The sequence below is a fragment of the Anastrepha ludens genome, chromosome 2 (assembly GCF_028408465.1).
Source record: "Anastrepha ludens isolate Willacy chromosome 2, idAnaLude1.1, whole genome shotgun sequence".
NCBI lineage: Eukaryota > Metazoa > Arthropoda > Insecta > Diptera > Tephritidae > Anastrepha > Anastrepha ludens.
The window spans coordinates 133,846,917-133,867,885 of record NC_071498.1 but is presented as its reverse complement, the minus strand read 5'-3'; positions in this window follow the sequence as shown (position 1 = coordinate 133,867,885).

Below are 20,969 nucleotides of genomic sequence, written 5' to 3'. Positions count from 1 at the left end.
CAGGGTCTTCAATTTGCGGTCGTCGCTGTTGCATTAGCTCCTATTATTAATGTTGCATCGTGTTCGAAGTGACAACATGTAATGTGCAGTTATTTGCTGGTTGCAAGCGCGGCTGGCATGGCTTCTATCTGTATACAAACATACGAGGATTTGCGGCCAGCAAGCATAAATAGCAGCGCTGTATGTGTGACTATCATGTCTGTATCTGTATGTGTGTGTGGTGAGAGGACATTGCTTTATCTCACCGCGTGCTTTTAGTTATAGCCGGCAAATATTCAGTCTGAAGGAGATATGCATTTAATACTTTTGTATGCCATGAAAAGCTTTTGAGTAGCCGCGGCTTAAGGTGCTCAAATTGGACGGTTGGCATAGAGGAAGCAACATATTTTAAAAGGGAAATTCAGTAATGGTTATGTAACGCGTGTTCACTTTTAAATGTGAAGAACTTTCGCTAGAAGTGAATCTGCCAGTTCATGAAAGCACATGCTCTAGCGTCGCACTCTTACAGATCACTTCATTCACATTGCAGCTTCCAACTCATACAAACGTCTACGATCACTTTTGTGGTTAATTAATATTCATCAAATATCTTTGTTTTCTACGTACGGAGAATAACAGTGGCACTGCAGATGGGACCGAGCATAAAAATTTGCCTCCGAATAGCCTCCGTTCTCAACAATTTCTTCTCTACACTTGAGCTACATCAAAAGATTTTAAGGAAATGCTCACAAATACTTCAACTGGGACAAAAATAGAGGTCATGCGAATGTCAATTGCACCGATATGTAAAGATAAAATGAAGTTTGCTCTCATCAGCGGGAAAGAAAGAAAAGCGATGAAATGCCTTCTAAAATCTTAAAACTAAATGATGAGGATAACATTCTGCTTCTGGTGCAACTCTTCAGTCGCATTTATGACACTGATAATTACCCGCAGGATTAGCTTAAGTCGACATTTATTACTCTTTAAAAAATAATCACGCGAGCATTCGGTAAACCTACTTCTGAAAGTAATTAAAAATAGAATATTTAAAAATTGTGAAGATGTAATGGGACAATAGCAATTTGGCTTCAGAAATGGCCCAATACACTTGTTCCAACAAGGTTCCGAATTATGAATTCCATCCCTGTAATGAGAATCTGGAAGGGCTGCAAGATACGTTTCAATGGCTGTTATAGCTTCACCGACTGATGAAAAATGCTTTCCATGCATGCATTTTTTTAGATCTGCAAACAGATGGAAATCGCTAAGGGCCAAAAAACTGATGTTAACACAAAAAACTGATCCAGACAAAATTTCAATCTATCAGAAATTACTAGAACTTCTTCTTCTTAATTAGCGCGAGTTTAACAAAGCGCCCCAGTCGTTTCTTTCTCGTGCTAACTGACGCAAGTTGGACACATCAAGTGAGGCCAAGTCCTTCTCCACCTGATCTTTCAAACGCAGAACGGGCCTTCTTCTTCCTCTGCTACCACTAGCTGGTACCGCATGGAATACTTTCAGAGCCGGAGCGTTTGTATCCATTACAGCTCATCCTTCCATCGCCTGCGATATTCGCCGTTGCCAACGTGCAAAGGTCCAAAAATCTTGCGCATAATCTTTCTCTCAAACACTCCACTCATCGGATGTTGTCATCGTCCAGGTTTCTGCACCATACGTTAGGACGGGCATGATAAGAGCCTTGTAGAGCGTTAGTTTTGTTCTTCGAGAGAGGACTTTACTGCTCAGTTGCCTATTTAGTCCAAAGTAGCACTTGTTGGCAAGAGAGATTCTGCGTTGGATTTCAAGTCTAACATTGCTAGCGATGTTAATGCTGGTTCCTAAATAAACGAAGTCTCTCAGCCTCGAACCTCGAAATCATAACTGTCAGCAATGACGTGGATGCCGATACGCGCCGACTGTTTGTTTGAAGACAGGAGGTACTTCGTTTTGTCCTCGTTCACCACCAGACCCATTCGCTTTGCCTCTTTATCCAGTTTGGAGAAGGCAGAACTAACAGCGCGGTTGTTAAGAGAACAGACGAGAGCGGCTTCACCGAAATGTATTGCGTTGCACAGTGCCATTGAGCGAATGTTTTTGGCTAGATGTAGTCAAGTTGAGCAGAGATAGAGACAAAATGCTGTAAAATGCAAAACCTATGTCAGTTAAACTATTTTCCACATCATTCACAGTTTTGTGTTTTGAATTTGTGAAAAAAAAAACGAAGTTAAACATTTATAAAGGACTCATTACATAATGAAAACAATATATGAAAGAAGTGATGCATAATTTGTTTTTTTTCGAGTGACACTGCACCTGATTTCAGTACTTCCTGTTGCCCGAGCACACGAAAATACTCGTCAATGCTAGGCGTTCTCTTACCTTTTCATGTACAAACTATGGCCTGAATTACTCTAAAGCGCGACTATGAACACATCTTTCTTTTTTACGGATTCCCATTTCCATTTGCACACACTCCAACACACATTTACGTGCATACGTGCCCCTCAAATTGCATTGCAAATAGTTTAATAAATGTTGGCTGCTTTTCACATAGTAAAGCTATCTACTGCAGCCATGAAACCATAACTGATGAATGTGCCCGACCACTTGGCGTTCGGAAATGAGATCCTTTTCCTTGTAATTTAAACTTTGATTACATCAGTCGGCTGTGCGGCAACGTGTGGCAGCGTGTTCGTTAGTGTGGCAGTGAGATAACATTTCGCTCTTGCCGCATAACTTTATTTACACATTTGCATTGATTATCACTGCTGCAACAGTACAAAGCTGGATGACGCACTCGATTAAGTACCTCCTAGGGTAAGCACAGAATGAAATATAGTGAAATATTTGGTTAGTTTTGATCTGCAAGGTGGCGTAACATTAATCAACCAATTTTAGTTTTGAATGTTTTTATTAAATAAACAAAAAAAAAAAAACAAAAAAAAAATGATTTTAAGTGATGGAAATCGTAATTCGGACCTTTAAAATAATTCTTTCTGTTGAGTGGAAAAGATTAGTCGCTGCCATTTGTTCCCGTCTTATTGCATTTCCATGATTTTCTTCAAGATTTCTGGTGATAACTGTTTGCATAACTGTCGAAATTCTCCTTAAGGGCTACGATTGTCTGAGGCCCGCGACTTCAAGTAGCCCCAAAGAGAGAAGTCCGGGATGGTTAAATTGGACGATCTTGCTAGTCATAAAAAATCACCAAAACGGGAGATTATGCACTTATAAAGCACTTCATATTTTTGATAATGCTCCATATCATTACAAAGTAGACGAGTTGAAGAGGAACGACGGCCAAATATCGGTAATGTGCTTTCCTCCAAAGTGTAATACAGCCCTCTAATAGAGGTCATGGATAAAAACGGCTTACTAAATTGAACTACAAGAAATGGCTTTTCAGCCACATTGTTGCTCATAGAGGAACCAGCAATGAGTCACTGCGAAATATCGACGTCAAAAGCGCGATATGATTTTAGCTACTGCATGGGCTGCTCTTGGCAGCCGCCGTATCCGAATGGGTTGGTGCGTGACTACCATTCGAGAGAACGTAGGTTCAAATCTCGATGAAACACCAAAATGAAGAAAAAGTTGTTTCTAATAGCGGTCTCCCCTTGGCAGGCCTGATTTGGATTATGACGATATCATTTATGTTTTGGGATTACGAAAGCTGACAGAAAGCTGATGATGCATTCAATATTCAATTCATTACAACTTTGCTTCTTTCAGTAGAACCATTGCAGCAAGTCTCTCAATCTGAAATCTAACAATGGATTGTGGAAACTTACTTAGAACCCACAACTTTATACGGTATTGAAGACCTCGAAACAGTCGGTGAAGGAACTAGCTACGTGATGCTAAATACGGATAAAATTATATAGTGGCAGGCAATATCAGCGTTCAATATATGTTTGGCAAGCAAGAGTTGAAGCAAAATAATGCTTGCTTAACCCTAGAATCGTAAGATAGTTTTACCCTACGTTAATGCTAATATACGTAAATTGTACGTACAACACAAAAATTTAAAATAAATGTTCAACAAAAACTTGTATATCTTCTGTTTTGATTTTATTTATTGAAAATACAAAGTTTTATGTTTCTTAAAGTGAATTATAAAAAAAATTTATGCGAAATTCTGCTTACATTTCTAGCATATTTTTATTTGGTGCTCACCGCATGAGGCCGCTTCATCGCATATCGAGCAATACCTAGGTAGTTGTCATCGGGTTTTTGGAATAGCGACAAAATTTGCAGTATGTCCGTTTGCCTTTTGATGAAGAAGCTTCGCTCACTGTTCCAGTTTCCTTTATATTGAATATATTACGGATACTGTTCTTCAGTTCTCTAGGAAGGTTTGGTATATTTTCAAGCCTCTCTTGTTGCCACGGTCCTGTTAATTGTTCGTGTAGTTTTAACATATACTTTGTTCAATTTAATTGTTTCAATCCCTTTTCCATTACGTTATGAGTGTAGATAACGTAAGAGTTCACTGAGGCTATATTTAACATGTTGTAAAATATGCAAAGTGGCCAACGCCTGGTTTTCCTGTTGCATGAAATATTTTGGGCCATTTGATCAAAGGTATCTACGGAACCTTTAGTGGAATTGTAGGAGTGTATAATTTCTGGCTTTGATGTAACTTCGTTCAAAGCGCCGTAATGTGCATTGTGGATAGTAACATCACGTTCTTGTTTTGCTTAGGCTTGTAAGACACCATTGTCATTTCCTTATCAAACGCAAACATTGATGGACCATTTGGGCGAGATTTTGTTTCCAATAACTCTGCCCGTATTTCTGCTTTATTTTTGCGTAAGGTTCCCACGATAGTCAATTTGTATGGATTAGCCAGTAATTTTTGTGCTAAGGGAATACTGGTAAATCAGTTATCCATTGTAACGTTTCGATGACTTCCATGCAATGGTTTGGTCAAATTTTCAACGAAGTAATTGGCTAATGGAGCATCATTGGTTTCAGTGGACTTACCAAGATAAGGACTTGCATTTATTACATATTTTCTTGCTACATCACATATCATTACAAACTTTATACCATATTTGTTTAGCTTGTTTGGTATACATGCAGAATGGTCACCTTCCCCGGAAACCTACAAGTTGTTCATCAATTGTAACATATGATCCTGGCTTGTAAGACTTTGTGCAGTTGTAAATGAAGATGTCCCATATCATGGATATTGGAGCAAAAACCGTTTCTTTCATGCGTTTTTCTCTTGTCAATTGATTATCGAACCTTAGGGCGATTATCAAAGAGTTAAACCAGTTACGGCTCATGGTTGCTTTGTACCTGTCGCCTGAGTAATTGGGGTCAAACAGTACATCCGTGGTGAGATGATTATTTTTTAAAGTTGCGGAGAGAAATATAAGTCCAAGCAAGGCCTTCAGTTCACAAATATCTGTATCTGAAACAGTGCAGTCTTTGATTTTATACTTTTCTCGTAGTTGTGCAATTTTTTCGTTCGTTCTCTAAAGCACTTCGTTTATATTTCGTCGTTAAAAAATAAGCCAAACGCATCGATGGGTTCGATAGCATCCTTGGCTCCTGGATATGGACATAGTTTATGTTTTATTTTAATAACAGTGTTTAAAAAACATCCGCTTTTAATAATATTTACCAGGTCGAATATAAACAACATTCATAGCCATTGCTCTTCCGCTACTACGATATACTGGACTGCTATTCCAAACATGACCATTCCTTCCCAAAAGTGGATTAGAACTGGATACATCTTCAATGTCATTTAGTTGTAGCTGCACAGTTGGTGCTGACTTTTGTTTTTTTGGTCGGGGACCTTTATTTTTTTTTTCAGATGCCATATTTTGAGCGGACTCCACGGCTTTCATCAGTTCCTCTTCAAAAGTATTTTCCTGGAATTCAGGAGAGTAGTCTGGATCCTCCAAACTATCGTCACTGTCAAAATCAACTTTCTTTTCAAGGTTGTCCTCAGTAAAGCTTACATCGCTGTCAATACTGTCCAGGAGGGCTTCTATTTCTGCATCCACAAGGCAACGACTTGAGTTTTCCATTATTTTCTTTTATTTCTCCTGAAAACCGCACGGAACATAAATTTCATTTACAAATATTTATACGCTAATAACAAGACCACGTAAAACTTACGTACAAAAATGTATACGTTAATGCTAATACCACGTAAAATTTACGTGCACACTTTTTTTTAAACAACGATTAAAGCTAAACGCGAAGTAACAACTGATATATGATTCACTTGTTTATGCAACAATAAAATAAAGGAAGCACTGCCAAGAGGTCGTAGCGATAGCGCCGAACGGTAAAGTGTAACTGACTTTTTTTTTGCGACATACACGTAAAATTTACGTATATTACGATTCTAGGGTTAAACGATGCTATGACGCTGCAGAGGTGCAGAAACAGTGTGGCGCTGAACAAGCGAGTGTGTAAACAAAACAAACCAAAATCGAAATTTACTTTAAGCGGTTACATACGTCCAGAATTAAAAAAAAAAACAATTTTTTTTCTATATTTCAAAAGTGTTTTCTCTATAGGTTTGATTTTTGATACGGACTATGAATAAGTTCGTGCGGTTTTACAACAGATGGCGTAACTTGATTATTATTCCATCGATCCACATTTCCAAACATTCATTGGAGAGCTACTGTCGTAAGGCACAAACGTCAGTATAAGTTTTTTATTTGAAGCGTAAACAACAATATTTTTACCACACTTGAAAATGTCGAATTTCGTGCCAAATAATGTGTTTTTGCGGGGAATTCTTCTTCATTATTTTAATATGAAGAAAAAAGCAGCCGAAAGTCATCGTATCTTGGTGGAAGTTTATGGTGAGCATGCTCTATCTGAGCGAACGTGCCAGAAGTGGTTTGCACGCTTTAAAAGTGGTGATTTTGGCTTGGAAGACGAAGAACGCGAGGGTGCGCCGCCAAAGTTCATGGATACCGAATTGGAGGAATTGCTCGATCAAGATCCGGCTCAAACGCAAGAAGAGGTTGCAAAAACTTTGGGAGTTGATCAATCAACCATTTCCAAACGTTTAAAAGCCATGGGAATGATCCGAAAGGTAGGCCATTGGGTGCCGTATGAATTGAAGCCAAGAGACGTTGAACGCCGTTTTATGGCATGCGAACAACTGCTTCAACGGCACAAAAGAAAGGGTTTTTTGCATCGAATTGTGACTGGCGATGAAAAGTGGGTCCATTACGACAATCCAAAACGTCGGGCAACGTATGGATACCCTGGCCATGCTTCAACATCGACGTCGGCGCAGAATATTCATGGCCTGAAGGTTATGCTGTGTATCTGGTGGGACCAGCTGGGTGTTGTGTATTATGAGCTACTGAAACCGAATGAAACGATTACGGGGGATGTCTACCGACGACAATTGATGCGTTTGAGCCGAGCACTGCGAGAAAAACGGCCGCAATACGCCGATAGACACGACAAAGTTATTTTGCAACATGACAATGCTCGGCCACATGTTGCACAAGTGGTCAAAACATACTTAGAAACGCTCAAATGGGATGTCCTACCCCACCCGCCGTATAGTCCAGACCTTGCGCCATCCGATTACTATCTCTTCCGATCGATGCAACATGGCCTGGCTGACCAGCACTTCCGTAATTACGATGAAGTCAAAAAATGGATCGATTCGTGGATTGCGGCAAAACCGGCCGAATTTTTCACAAAGGGAATCCGTGAATTGCCAGAAAGATGGGAAAAAGTAGTAGTAAGCGATGGACAATATTTTGAATATTAAATTTGTAACCATTTTACGTCAATAAAGGTTCAAATTTCGAAAAAAAACCGCACGAACTTATTCATAGTCCTATTTATTTAAAATTTTATTAAAACATTTATAAACATAATTAAAGTGTGACATCCGGATAGATAGACTATAACTACAACTTATTTTACACTTTTTTATAAATTCATCAACATTTCAAGGAGAAATGATGCAGACCGGGAAGCAACTCTTTTTCCATTGTACTCTGGGTCACGTTATTTTTCATATACTAATTTTTGGAAAGAGAAATCAAAATACAACGTTTTACAAAGTTTAAGTACTAAAAAACAATGGACGTATGTAACCCCTTAATTTCAAATGGAACTTTTCGGTTTCGGTTTTATTTTATTAATAAAAAAAAATAAAAAACAAAAAAATTAACTTGCATTGCTATCAGTAAAAAAAAAAGATTCATTAGGTGCGCAACTAAGTTCTCGCTGTGTTTTTAATGAAAATACAACTTCATTCTGGAAAACTGGTTACAAGTGAATCATTGAAAGTATTGCCCATCGCTGGCTACCACTCTTTCTCAACTTTCTGGCAGATCTCGTGTACCGTCGCGGTAAAACTGTTCATCTTTTGAGGCTATCAACGGATCAATGATCAATTTTTTGATGTATTCATATGAATGGAACTGCTGGTCAGCTAGACCATGTGCCATCGATCGGAACAGGTGATAATCGGACGGCGCAATATCTGCAGAGTATACGGCGGGTGGGGTAAGATTTCCCATTTCAGTGTTTCCAGGTAGGTTTTAACGGGCTTGGCAACGTGAGGCCGAGCGTTGTCATGCTATAGAATCATTTTTGCATATCTCTCCGAGTATTGCGGCCGCTTCTCGCGCAGTGCTCGGCTCAATCGCATCAATTGAAGTCGATACCGATCCCCAGTGATGGTTTCGCTTGGTTTTAACAGTTCATAATAAATAACACCAATTTGGTCCCATCAAATACATAGCATAACTTTCGCAGCGTGAATATTCGGCCTAGGCGACGGCGTTTATAGTTTCAAACTTTTTTTTGTATTTTGAAGATTGAACATTGTCATTTATGAATGAAAAATTATGTCGTTCAAATGACAGCCACGACTGGCATTACAGTAGGCCATTCGATCAACCCAATTTTTAAGCACATTTTCGATTGTTTGGGCTCCAATTTCATGAATGGCAACTTCGATTTCGTGTTTTAAAGCATCAATCGTCTCTGGATGGTTCGCATAGCATTTTTCCTTAACTGCTCCCCACAAAAAATAGTCCAACGGACTTAAATCACAGCTCCGAGGCGGCCAATTGATATCGGAATTTCGGCTGATTATTCGGTTTTCAAAAAGGATAGCCAAAAGTTCGAGTGTAACTTTGGCAGTGTGACAAGTTGCACAGTCCTGTTGAAACCAAATGTCGTCCATGTCATCCTCTTCAATTTTTGGAAACAAAATCTCGTTGAGCATGTCACGGTAACGCTCGCCACTTACTGTAACCGCGGCTCAATCGCATGGAAATGGACTGGCGGGTAACTCCTAATACTGAAGCAAGCGTTTGACACGTATCCTCATTGAGCAGTGCCTTAAATTCAGCGTCTCCGAAGATTTTTCGCCTTCCTTCACGCGGACGGTCGTTAACATTAAAATCACCTCTTGTAGCTCTCGATGCGCTTCAGCCGCCGTTTTTTTCGAATGAAAGAGGAAAATCAACACTTTCCGCAAATGACGATTATTCGGCACAAAATCAGACATTTTCACAAAACCAAAAGTATATAATACCAAAACAAAATCACTAATGTGTCGAAGCAGTGTGTTTATCATACTATGTGGGCAAAAAGTAAGGTGAATTTATTTGTCAAACTTTGCGGGATTAAAATTTCGCTCTAGTTATTTTTTTCATGAGTTGATAACATCTGGGCCAACTTTCATGTGAATGCCATTATCAGTAATATATTTACGCTTGTGTTTACCAAACGACCAAGAGTGCATTTTTCGATTTTTACAATGTCTGATTTGATTGAGCAGAGAAGTGCCATCAAATTGTGTTTGCGGAATGAAAGTTCGGCTGCGGAAACGTCTAGCATGTTTCAGAAAGCATTTGGGGATTCGACCATGTCCCAGAAAAATGTTTATAAGTGGTACAAAGACTTCAAAGAGGGTCGAGAAGGTGTTGATGACTTGGAGCGCTCCGGACGACCATCGACGTCAACAGATGACCAACACGTCAATAAAGTGAAGGAGTTAGTGCTCAAAAATCATCGGCTGACTGTTAAAGACCTTACTGATATGATCGGAATATGAGAAGGATCTGTGAAAACCATTTTGAAAGACCATTTGGACCTACGAAAAATCAAATCTCGCTTGGTACCGAAAATTCTCAATTTCTTGGAAAAAAGTTGTGGCGTTGATGTGTGTGAAACAATGCTTTCAGACTATCAGGACAAGCTCAAATGCATCATTACGGGAGATGAGATTTGGATTTATGCTTACGACACTGAAACAACTGACCAATCAAACGAATATCGTGCTAAAGGCGAGGCCAGATCGAAAAGAGCACGTCAAACTCGTTCAAAAATAAAGGTCATGATGACAGTTTTTTTCGATTTTCGTGGTGTGGTGCACTATGAATTCCTTCCACCTGGCCAAACTGTTAATAAGGAATATTATTTGAGCGTTATGCGTCGTTTACGTGAAGCAATTCGTCTAAGAAGACCAGAATTATAGGCCAACAACTCTTGGTTTTTGCATCACGATAATGCACCGTCTCACACTGCACTCGTTCTTCGTGACCATTTCGCCAAAAATACCACGCATATCGTTCCGCAACCAGCGTATTCGCCTGATTTGGCTCCGTGTGACTTCTGGCTATTCCCAAAACTCAAGGGACCACTCCGGGGAACGCGTTTCGAGTCGATTGAGGAGATAAAAGCTGAATCAAAGAAGGTGCTGATGGCTATACCGGAAATGGACTTTTTGGCATGTTTCGGGGATTGGAAAAATCGTTGGCATAAGTGTATTTCATCGAGAGAATAAATAAAGATTGTTCATTTTACAACCAAATTCACCTTACTTTTTGCCCACAGTCAAAGCTGGCTTTAAGACGTTTAGGTTTTGTTAGAATCGACTAGCACACACTGCTGGCGGCATCTATTGACAAACAGCGGGAACTTAGTTGCGCACCTAATAGTTTGTATGGAAATAACCTGAGCACTTGCGATAACCTCGAAACTTGCAATGAGCCCGGTTTTCATTAAGTGCAAGATTCGAGTTCCTACTGTTTATTGTTGGGTGTTTGACCGAGCTCCTACTGCAATGCGTGATCTGCGATTTGATGTTGTTCCATAAATGGGAGTTCAACGGCTTTTTATGAGAAGATTTTTTCTTTCCGAAAATACCAATGAAACAATGCGAGGTTTGGGCTGCCACGCACTGCAGTTATCACCAGAGATTTTCATATATTTACCACTAACGCAATAGCCGTTGGCCTGACCCGTTGGCAGAGGGTTTATATTGCAAAGTTGCTCATATCGGTGGCTGCTATTCTAAGAATTGTTTTTGGTATACAATTTTCTGATTTATTTTCGAGAATTCGCGATCGGATTAGCCAATTTTGAGGTAACTACCAATATGTCATGCATAAGTAAAGTCGTTTATTTTGAATTTGAGCGAAACCTCCCAGATTTTTGCTGGCGGTGCTTTGCGGACTGTAATTTGATTTGTGGTGAATGGAAAATACGGCGAATGAAGGGGCTAATGGGCATTGCGCAAATAAAAATCACAACCTCACGGCGCGAAATGTTTAAATCATATAGTCGCACACTCACACACACACACATATATTTCCATTAGTGATGTATGCGATTTTGTTATTGCGGCGAGTGCAAACGGATGTCGGCGTGAAGATAACAACTCAACAAATCCGCAACTCCATTGCAGGTCATCGTGGATACAGTTATATTCACTGACAGCCATGTTGAGTGTGCGCGTGTAGATGTGCAGGTGTGTGGGTGTGTGGGTGTGCGGGTGTGCGGGTGTGTAAAAGCATATTCACTGATTTAGCAATGTCCGCTATACTATATGTTAGTGTGTGTTAGCTGATTGCGCTCAGTGTCAAAATGTTGATAAAAAGCCGACGACGCAGCAACAACAACAATTGCGACAACATAACTAAATACGTATGTGACAATACCCGGAAAAACTTTGTATATATTTTTATATGTACGAGGTGTACTCAAAAAATAAAAAGACTTGCCTCTCATAAACAAACTAAACACGGCATATTACTAAAACCATGAACATATCTTCGAAGCGAGTGTACTGGGTTGCCCATATTCGACAGACCCATGTGTTTTTTTTTAATCAAAGAAAAACACAATTTTTTTGATGTTGACGATAGTAATCATTTTATTTGGTTCAAGTAGATTTGGTGACATCGCTTTTTGAATATGATATCTCTCAAATGGCCACCTTGAGCCTGTACGGCGTATTGTGGCCATTTTGCAGCATTTTCCATAGTTTTAGCTAACATTTCGGCTGGAATAGCGGCTATTTCCTCACGAATGTTGTTCTTGAGCTCTTCTATGGTCTTTGGCTTATTAATATAAACCTTTGATTTTAAATATCCTCGCAAGAAGAAGTCAGGTGGCGTTAAATCGGGCGAACGCGGTGGCCAGTCAAGATCGCCATTTTTCGACATCAAACGGCGAGGAAATAATTTTTTCAAAAAATCGATTGTGGTGCGAGCTGTGTATGGTGGAGCGCCATCTTGTTGAAACCAGAACGGCCTCATACGCTTTCGACGAATAATTGGCATCACAATTTTCTTCTTTTCTTCTTCTTCTTTTCACAATTGATGTCTTTTGTTCAATGTAAATTTCAACAGTTTGGGAGCGCTCACGTGGCGTGTACTGTTCCATGGTAAAAATCTGCTTGTACTGACGCTTCCAATGCGGTATGTCATTGAGCGATCTGACGTCTCTGTCAAAAGATACAGGGTTGCCAGATGGGTCCGTCGAATATGAGCAACCATGTACCAACAAAAAAACAAAAAATAATAATTGAAAGTCGAATGTACGTAGCACGCAAAATTTGACAATTCGCCTTATTTTTTGAACACACCTCGTAGGTATATTAAATGTAGCATGACCAGCGCCAAAAATAGTTACCACCTACAATCAGTGGCTGCGAGTGCAGTATAAGCTTAGCAATGCATGCGCATAGGAGGTGTGCACATATACATATATGCATATACAGAGGGGTCCATATAAAGGTTTCCTTGTGAAAATTAAAAAAAAAGTGAACAAAAATTAATGGGTTTTTGGTCACCGAAAGAGCAAACAGTCCCTTTAGTTATGCAACATTGTTTCATTCATGGGGCTGCCTAGACTACCTTCGCAGTAACGCATGCTGCTACCCAGTTTTCTAAAATCTTGGTGACGTTGTTTGACTTGATCTCACGAGTGATTTACTCGATATTCGCGACTGAAAGGAATGATTCACAAATGGATTGATTATTCACATAAAATTTCACGGCACCCTAGAAAAAAGTCGAAAGGTGCCAAATCGCAGTTTGGAGCCGGCCTATTGACTTCACCGCGACGACTGATAAGTCTCGATTTACACACAGATACATCTGGAAAGAAGCCACTGGAAGGGAGACATTGTCTTTTGATGTTTCATTCACTATCACACAGACAAAATTGGTTTCGGCAACATTCGTCGCTTTGACGTTTACTTTTTTAAGTTTTACAATACGAAAAAGAACCACAAAGCGTGTCACCAGTATGAGCAACAAAAATTCCTCACTTCACTATCCGTACTTTTCCCACGAGTAAAATGTTTCCCTTCGAAATGTTTCCCTTCTTAAATCGGAACTGACCTGATTATCGCACTTGGCGCACAAAATATCGTTTGTGGAATGAGCTGTGTTGTACGACCCGCCATCGTGCTAAAACCAAAAAGATCGTTCAAGCCGCATCTTCAATCTCCGGTCTCCAAAAATCGTTTATCATGCTTTTATAGCGCTCACCAATGACTGAGATGACGTCTCTAGCAGCATTTTTAAAGAAAAAGGGGCTGATCATGCCACTGCTCCACGATCCACGCCAAACTTTAACTTTTTTACAATAATATGCCTTGGTTTTTCCTCGGTAACATGCGGAATTTTCAATTCCCAGATGCAATAGTTTGACCGGTTAACATAGCCGTTTTCTTTTGTGAGTAGTGCAAGTTTGACAAAGCGCTCCATTTGTTTCTTTTTCCTGCCAACCGGCGCCAGTTGGGCACACCAAGTGAAGCCAAGGCCGTCTCCACCTGAGTTTTCAAACGCAGAGGAGCCCTTCCCTTTTCTGAAACCGCATTGAATACTTTGAGAGTTGAAATGTTTGTATCCATTCGGATGAGATGACGCAGCCAATGAAGCCGTTGGATCTTTATGCGCTACATTATGTCAACCGTCGTAAAGCTCTAACAGCTCATTGTTCCATCGCCTGCAATACTCGCCTTCACTAACGTGCAAAGGTCCAGAAAACTTCGGCAGTTTCTTTCTATCAACCCCTTCAAGGGACGCCTCATCGGATTTTGGCATTGCCCACGCATCTGCGCCATACGATAGGATGGGAGCCTTGCTGAGTGTTAGTTTTGTTCGTCTAGAGAGGACTTTACTGCTCAATTGCCCACTTAGTCCAAAATAGCTCTTGTTGGCAATAGAGACTCTCCGTTGGATTTCTAGGCTGACATTATTATCGGTGTTAATGGTGGTTCCTTAACAAGCCTTAACAGTGACGTTGGGGCCGATACGTTTGTTTGATGACAGGAGGAACTTCGTTTTGTCTTCGTTCACCTCATTGACCTCTTGGAGGCGAATTCTGAAAGATCAATTTGCATGGAACTAATGAATGTTCTTTGGCGGCTGCCGGAGCTGAATGGATTGGTGAGTGTTTACCATTCAGAATTCAGAGAGAACATAGGTGCGAATCTCGGTAAAGATCAAAATGAAGAAAAAAGTGTTTCTATGCTTTCTTACTTTAGCTATTTCAAGTTTCAAACGTTAGATGGCCCACCCTGTATAAGTGCATTCATGTGCTCGTATGCGTTGCGGTGAGCTCACACTTTGCAACCTATTGTCTGTTGTCGTTGCTGACACTGGTCCGTTGTGAAAATGTCGACAAGCGAAAACTGTTGACACTGATGAGCTGTCGATGATGCAACACCCTACCACTAGCATGTATCGTACTCGTATAAGTATTATTGTTGTTGTAAGCAATAAAATTAGCTGCCATGAAATTAGCTATATCTGAATTGGTCCAACCAGTTCGCGGTGTAGAACTAATACCATTTCGTCTATTTCGAACCACTTTGCTACTCATGCCGCTAGTGATGGGGCCATATGTTCCACATAGGAACAAAATTACCAAATATATGCAAGTACAGTCGCTAGTGGCGACATATTTCTGCAAACTGGGTCAGTTTGAAAGTCAGAAAGCTAACACAATCGACGTTCTCACACGGTAAGTTGGCTGCGGCTTCTGATGTACTTACTAATGTGCCGAAATATTTGCGATGTAGGTAGTTTTTACGTTAATTTTTTGCTCTATGCAGATGATTTAAAATTCACTAAAATGTGCGCGGGTATATGAAGCTCCTGCTGGACTAAATTTAACCTCTCTACTCGTTTTTGTTTTATTTTATTTTATTTCACTTTCGCACCGCGAAGCTTAAATATCTGACAATAACATCCCCAGTGTTTTTTTATTATTGTTGTTGGGTTAGTTGGTGACGTTTTCTACGATACTAACACTTCGCTTAACCTTTTGTTGTTCTTGCATCCCTCAACTGCTTTTGTACGCCTGTATGTAGATGGAAGTGACTTGTGGTACCTCGGCGTTTAACATCAACAGTAGCCAGTAGTTAGAGGTTTAGGTGGTGACTGACGTTGCAAGTGACGTGCAATGTAACCATAACAACGCACCTCGTATGTGGCACACTTATGTGTATCTGGAAAGTAGCTAGCACTGCTGTTGTTGTTGTTGCGGCTACATGATGCTACCGAAAAATCTTGAGCTTAATTGGCAGATATTCTATGCATGACTGGCAGTGGATTTTCATTTGAAATACCATGCAATATTCCGCTGCAGGTGTAATATTTATAAGCTTCGAAACACTCTTTTCTTGGTGATTTACTGAAATGCATAAATAAAAAGGGTGAGCCATCGACAGCTTTCCTTTTACTTGCCATTTTGATGCTGGCAGCTGTTTCGTACTCAAAAACATGGCAATAATTGACCATTAAATACTTGTGGCGGGAAATGGAATGCTTTACAGTTGAAGAACGTGTCGAAGTATTGGGAACTTTCATACCAAAATGGGTGCTGAGTAAAAGAGATTATGCGAATTTCGGAAAAAAAAATTGTGGACCTCTTTTTATTATTATAGCCATAGAAATGATGCGGCTGCAAATATTGCCAGAGTTCCAGCGGCTCTGCTGACCAGGGAATGTATAACAAATAAATGGTGATCAGATTGGAGGTACTTTTTGCAATCACGTGTGACTACTGCCAAACTACAATAAATAAATAATTTTTTCAGTATTCATTGACTTTTCATTATGGTAAGACTTACGCCTCAATAACGTCTGTGAAAAGTGTTCATCGCGCCCTCTGGCCAACTTATGGTGTACATAACTGTTCAGAGATGAGATCCATTTTTGTCTTAATAGCTACGTCAATAAGTAAAATTGCGGTATTTGGGCTAAAGGGCAACCCGAAACCATTTAAGAATAGTCATTAAATCCACTGGAAGCAACCATTGGGCTGGCGCCAATTTAAGAGTGAATGGCAAACGCTATCGCGCCATGGTAAACGGTTTTTTGATGCCGGAAATTGATATTTGATTGATCTCCACAACATTTGGACCCAACAAGACGGCGCTACCTGCCGTACAGGCCGTGAAATAATGGATTTACTACGTCATCATTTGGGTGAGCAAGCGATCAATCTCGTCTCTTATCAGTGGATTGCCCACCAAGATCGTGTCATATCACATCTTTGGACTTATTTGTGGGGGTATGTAAAGTCAAAATATTTAATAGATAAACCAGCTTCGATTGAGGCATTGGAAGCCAACATTACTAACATTACTGATGAGATGCCGACTGTTGTCCTTCAGCGGCTCATTCAAAATTGATGTTGACGGACAGTTGTATCCAAAATTTGACAGGGACTATCTTTAAAAAATAAATGGCATGAATGATTCTACGCAAAATGAATAAAACTTATCCAATCAATTTGAATTTTCATAAATTTTCGTTGTTTTATTTCAATTGAAAACCCGATACCTCTAAACTGATCACCCTTTAGATACAAACGTTCCAATCGTGGGAATATTCTATACTGTACCTGCAGATATAGCGGTTTTCGCGCCTATTAAGAAGAAGAAGTACCCGCAGATAGGAGCGATAGAAAGGAAAAGCTCCTTTTGCGTTGGCAATGCCTATTGGAAAATAATTTTATATCACTTGGGGTTTCTAACTCGTGGTTCCGGTGAAATTCGGAGAGAAAAACAAGTGCCTGGTACTGCTTTGCTGAGGTCGACTAAAAATCGAAAGGTCCATTTGTTGTTTGAGTGACTGTGTTTCCTAAACTTGGAGACACTTAATTAGCGTCTCGTATCATTTTCACAACACAATCTTCTGCCGTTCTGGTGTTGCAATTTTTATGAGTGCTATTTCCTGAAGTCACTTTGTTGTGCCTGAAAAGAAGATACCTATTTTCCAATTCTGCAGATTTGCAATGTTGCTGGGGAATGACTTGCCGAAAGCTCTTAGTTCTACTCTTGACAATCGCGGACAATTCCCCATTTCTCCAGAATTACGCCATATAGTGTTGCGTAGCGTACTTAACCTCACTGCGTACTTTCGCACCTTTGAGTGACCTGTGAGATTAGCGGTTAGTATTGAAATGGCGGGTCGATCAGTTGCTTGGCCTTTGCTGCCTTATAGCCTAGTCCTAGTTTTGCTGGGAAATCACAAGGGCACGTCCATCGTCTACTTGCTATGCGGCAATAGTGCGAGTCTAGTTCCGCCTTCATCTATTGGCTCCGCTTCGATCGAGCTTAAGGAGTGCTCTAGCCTAGCAAGCTAATCCGTCTTCTCGTTACTCCTTATGTTTCTGTGCCTTGGAACCCACACTGGAGTGACATCGAGCCACTGACTGAGCGAGTTCAGTTCCTCTATACACTGCATTATAAGTTCGGAAGTTCTGATGATTGAATTTATTGCTTTTATAGCAGCCTGACCATCCATGTGGATGGCTATCTAGGCTGCAGCTTGCATGATGTCGGATATGGCTTTGATTATTAGCAATTCTACCTAGAATATGCTAGCTTTGTCTGTGTCTAACAATTCTGTGTAGAATCGGTTGGTGTACTCTTCTTAGTAAAAAAAAAAAATAGTATTAATTGAAAAATATTGAACAACATTTTTTATATTTTCAAAAATAAACCTACCGATGGTTCGCCTTTCCATTTTACTCCGTGCTGGTACTTCAGTAATTTATTAGAGAATTGTGACTATTACTTACATACAGTCAGCGTCAAAAGAAAGTGTTCCACATATTGACAAGTTTAAATTAATTATTTATTTAATAGTTTTTAAATATTTTTTAATTTTTTTCATATTTTGTATAAAACTAATATAGAATCTATAAATACTACAATAAAAACTATATCACGGAAAGTCTCAAACTTTTTACAAGATTTTTAATCAGAATTTCTGAAAAAATTCAATTGCGCAGTTTTGTTGCAAGTTTTAAGCGGCTTAAAAATTAGGTTGATTTCTGACAATTTTTTCTGTGTTAAGTGTTTTCTTCCATATAAAAAAAATTTCGAATCTTCGTTATATCGAAAACAGTTTCTCCTGGCAGGCCCAATATGGAATCTATAACACTCAAATATATTGTACGCTTACTTGTATAGCAATAATTCAAGTGAACGTTTAATTGCAGTGCCTCGCAGCTTATTTGATGCAGCCAAAAAAAATTATTAAAATATAAAATATATTTTATGGTATTTCCAATACAGAAAAAGAGCTTATATTTTTTTATTGTTAAATAACATATTTTATTTAAAAACAAAAAATAACAAAAAATGTTTCTGCATAAGAAAGATATGGCAAATTAAAACAATTCAGTTACAGTTTTGAGGTCACAGCTTAAATGATGCACTAAATTAAAAGTATTCAAACAACATAAACACATTAATATTTCGATTTCATGATTACGGCCAATACTTAATGGGGTATCCCTTTTGATACAGACCAACTTTTAATCGGGAATTCATAGATTCTACAAGTTTTGCTGTATTATCGGTACTAATTTTATCCCATTCTTCCTGTAGTGCCCGTTCCAGATCAGAAGCATTAAAAATATAGTGGTTTCTTATTTTATTTTTCAGCTTTGATTGCAAATTTTCAATAATGTTAGGTTCTGGACTCTGTGCAGGTGTCTGTACTACTTGTGGGCAGTTCCAGATAAGCCAAGTTTTTACAATACCAGACGTATGCTTGGGATAGTTGCCTTGGTAGACGAATCCCTAATGCCCATTTTATCCGCACTTTGTACTAAATTATCTTTTAGCAGATCCACATACATCTCTTTATTCATGTTTTCTTCGAAAAATATAAAATTTCCGTAGCCCGAATAGGACATGCAACCCCATACCATCACACTATCCCCGCCGTGTTTAAATGTAGAGCGCAAAATACATGGTTGAAGTGCGGTGTTTGGTTTTTCCATGACGCATGATTTCTCATCAGAGCTGAAAAGATAAAATTTGCTTTCATCCGCAAGAACAACGGACTTCCAGAACGAAATATCTTTGTTCAGATGTTTTCTGCAAAATTCTATTCTTTATTTTTTATTACGAGCATTAATCAATGGCTTATTTCGGGCAGTCCTTTCATGAAAATTTTCTTCGCGCAGAACTCTACGAACAGTTTCAGGGTAATAGATCTTGCCTAAGTATTTTTTGACTTCGTTCGTTAATTTTGGAGCGCATAAGTCGGAGGTTTCTTTAACTTTGGGAACAATCCACCTCTTAGCTGCATCACTAAATATTTTATTTGGCACAGATCTGCCCTTAACTTCTATCTACAATAGTTTTCGTGGCGAAACCTTTCTATAATGTGCTAGACAGTTGAGGAATTAATTTCAACAATTTCTGCAATTTTTCTTTGGCTTATGCCCTCTTTATAATGTCGAATAACGTCTTCCCTTTTTTCGAATGAGGTTCGTTTTCCCATTTTAAAAAATTTTAATTTTTTCAACTGTTCTTTATAAAACTTTTTTGAGAATGACTTAAGACGCTAAGCTAAACTGAAAAAAATACATTTCACCGTTATTGCATTCTCAGAGAAAATATAAAATACACAGCATCATTTAAGCTGTGAGCATATTTTGATGTGAAAACTATTTGTTTCTATATTTTTCAGCAAGCTTTGTTTTTGTTATTGTTCTTTCTGCAGTGGTAAACAGTACATACATATCTCATGACAAGCCGTATACTTTTTTTATTCAATTTAATAAACACCGAGTTCATTTTCTTTTTTCTAAAAAAATATTACCTGCATCAAATAAGCTGTGAGTAACTGTATATATTTTATGTACGAATTATAATTTTAAATTATGCAATTATGTACCTTCATGCATATGTACATATAAAAAGACTGAATCGAAATGTAAAATAAAATTAATAATGACATTGTTTCCATTTCTTTACTTGCAGGTGAGCTTTCCGTTACTTAACAGAGAGAACTGAGAATTATAAACATATACTTATGTGAATGTACATATGGTGTATATGAGAGAGCATGCCTACACGTTTTTATTACTATGCACTCCCCATTACTATGCGCTGCTGTGTCCACTTGAAAGCATCTGATATGTCCACATACATACTTACATAAGCTAGAAAACCTGTAAATCGTGTGCTGCTTGTCAATTGTAAGCACTAATGCAACAACTAAGGTGAGTAACCCACTCATGAATGCAAGGGAATACGTTGTGCGTTGGTACACAATTATACCAATACAATTACACTAGAGCACCTATGAGAGTTGCAAAAATGCAGTATTTGTTATTCTAAAAGCATTTTCTATGGAATTCCTACTGATTATGACGACTAAGGCTTGCAAGAAAAAGAAAATGTGAATCTGTACATT